Below are 2,778 nucleotides of genomic sequence, written 5' to 3' on the forward strand. Positions count from 1 at the left end.
GACCTGGCAATAGGAACAAACAGCATCTTGTTAGCTTGGTTTGAAACATTGAGAGTCAGAGTTGGTCCATCACTTTGCTAACCCTTTCCTATCTCCTTTTAATGCAACAATTTGAAAGAGCTGAAATGTTGTTGTTGTTGTTGTTGTTTTCCCTCAGGCTTTTTGTGCAGGTGGTTAGATCTTGCTGCTGTTCAGGTTATTGATATGACCTGATCAAGTCACTGTAAACATTTATCCACCAGACCCTTTAAAGTGGATGAGCATTAGAAATGAAACAGAAGGCACCATATACGTGAGCAGGTTGTTATAACACTGCCAGCTCTCAGCCAGACTTTCCCTACCTGAATGCACTCACACATTCCTCTGTGATGCTGATTTGGTTTACTCAAAATATGCAAGATGTCTTTCCTCAACTGCTTTCAGACTGAGAATCTAAAGGTCATAAGTCCAATGTTTTGCTTCTTGGGAGAACTAGATACCTATCAAAATTGCAGGGAAGTCTTTTGAAGAAGATAAAACTGTCGTTAGATAATACTTAGATAATTAGATAATAATTGTCAAAAGATAATAAATTCAATGGTCACACCAAGTTTCAGATGTTGCAGCTTTAACTCTCTACAAAGAAATTTAAACACTAGCAGACTTAGGGAGATGAGGCTCTTTTCTCATGGGGAATCACACTTTTTAGAGGTGGCTTGCAATACGCAAGAGTACTTGAAGGCGTACTCCAACCACAGAATTTTTTTTATTATTTTTATTTTCAGTTTGTTATTATTATTCAGTGTAGAAGGCACACAATATTAGCTGTGACAGCTTTCACATGTTCAGCAACAACATTCAACTCTGCACAACACTCATCAGTAAAAACAATAGAGAGGTAACTATCAGAGCATGGCAGAGGTACATTCTCTTTATATTGTTTTGGATAACGCCTTTCTTCCATTTTATTTTTAAAAGATATATAGCTGCAATGTTTATCATGACAGCAATGGTGTTTATCTTACCAGAATTATGTTAAAACAAGTTTAATTGTATTAGCATAAAACATATCAATGTTAGCAGTGACGCAATGTTTAGCATCAATATAAAGGTTGCTAAGTTTTATGCTTTCAGCTGGAATTACAGCAGCAACAGGACCCTGGAACATATGGAACACATTTTAGGTTTTATGTTCATGTCTCTCAAGGAGGATTATTACATTTGCAAACATTCTTTATGCACTCTACCACGGGCAGTGATAGTATGCATATAACGGCATTGACGTTCCCTCCCTTGTCTCCCCATTTAAACCTGAACCCAAATGTTTGGGAATTCTTGAGAGGCTTGACAGTGGTCCTAGCTTGCAAACATTACTCTATATCTGCTGCTTGGTGGGTTATAAAGTTGTATGGTGTATACAGCAGAGCCTTCAGCGTGATGGATATAAGATATTGCCAAATTCCCTTTCAATTGTACCTATCAATTTGTGTTAGATCTGGTAAAATAAAAACTGTGGAAAGAATCTGGGTTTTAAATCTGCCTGGTAGGGATGCCTTGATTATCTATAGGCTTCATTGCTGAAGAGTTTAATGTCAGGAAGGCAAGTTCCTTCTTCTCACTCCAGACACCATGACTGACCATAAAAGATGTTTTCAACCCTTCCATATGACATACTCAGGAAACTCCAAAACTTTACTGCCAAAGAAGGCAGTCTCTCCTTACTGATCAATTAATCCTTCAATGCTGGGACCATCTGAAGACATGAGGTGTCCAGTTTCTGATGATTTCACGGAATCACAGAATCATCTAGGTTGGAAGAGACCTCCAAGATCACCTAGTCCAACCTCTGACCTAACACTAACAAGTCCTTCACTAAACCATGTCACTAAGCTCAACATCTAAACGTCTTTTAAAGACCTCCATGTAAAGGAGGTCTTTTTAAAGACCTCCATGTCTTTGTACCATGACATATGATCTCACTTCCTGTCTTGGTCTTTTGAAACTCCCCTGCTTTCATAATGGTCAATTTTTTCCCCTCAAAGTCCGATCTCCTTCATTACTTAACAGAATTGTTGTTATTTACAATTAAAACAAAACAAAACAAAAGAAATGAAAACAAACAAACAAACAACATACAAACCCAAAGCAGTTACTATATCTGAGTCACACCTGCACAATGGGATTTATCCCACTTCCTGCCCCCAACACACACACTAGGATTCAAAAGATATTTCCCACTGCCTGATACTTATGGACCATATACAAATTAAATGTCACCTATATCCTTCAGCCTACATTTTCTCTAGTAGCAAGACAAAAAAAAAAAAAGCCTAGAATTGTTTGAGAGAAACACCATGCTATGGGCTTATGTATCAACTAAACAGGATAAATATTCTTCATAATGTCATCATATCTACCTAGGGTAGCCTTGCCCTCCATCGACAAGGATTTGATCTTGAATCATTGAAATACACTTCCATTTTCCCTTCTTGAACTCTTACTTCACTGAGAGAAGATGAGACCTTTGAACAAGGACAAAAAGCACCAGGGTGCAAAGTCAGGGCAGAATGAAGCAACATCACTGGTGCAGTAGGTGCAGTCCCATCAGAGCAGCAATGTCCCAGCCATCTCCTGATGTCATCTCTACATGTACATCAAGACCAAATGCTTTCCTGGAATATGTGCCTTATTCTGATGCCAATTACTGCTCTCAGCTTTGGGATAAGTTAATGAAATAGTATGGAACTATAATTTAGGAAGTCAAACTCATATGCTCTCCGCCTGCAGTTTTTTTGGCTT

The sequence above is a fragment of the Anser brachyrhynchus genome, assembly GCF_964034855.1.
Source record: "Anser brachyrhynchus genome assembly, chromosome: Z".
Lineage (NCBI taxonomy): Eukaryota > Metazoa > Chordata > Aves > Anseriformes > Anatidae > Anser > Anser brachyrhynchus.